Here is a 219-nt window from a genome sequence, read left to right on the forward strand (position 1 = left end):
GCTGCAGTGGCCACTGCCCTGGGGCTCCGGGCTGGGCCTCTCTCTCTCTCTCTCTCTCTCTCTCTCTCTCTCTCTCTGTCTCTCTCGTGCGTGGTCTTTGCTGCTTTCCTTTCCGCCTCCTGGGCACTGGCCTGGCCAGCCCTATTAGAGGCCCTGCTCTGGGCCGGGCTTGGGGGCACACCTGGCTCTGGGCACCAGAACCGGGCACCTGCCTGCAGC

The 219-nt window shown here is 65.8% G+C and overlaps 1 protein-coding gene across 2 annotated transcripts in view; it reads left to right on the forward strand.

Annotated features, from left to right (window-relative positions):
- Positions 1-219, forward strand: part of AXIN1 (axin 1) — a 61,616-nt gene that overhangs the window by 44,474 nt on the left and 16,923 nt on the right. The gene's annotated exons all lie outside the window — the stretch shown is intronic.

Source organism: Crocuta crocuta, unplaced genomic scaffold, assembly GCF_008692635.1.
Source record: "Crocuta crocuta isolate KB4526 unplaced genomic scaffold, BGI_CrCroc_1.0 scaffold234, whole genome shotgun sequence".
Classification (NCBI taxonomy): domain Eukaryota; kingdom Metazoa; phylum Chordata; class Mammalia; order Carnivora; family Hyaenidae; genus Crocuta; species Crocuta crocuta.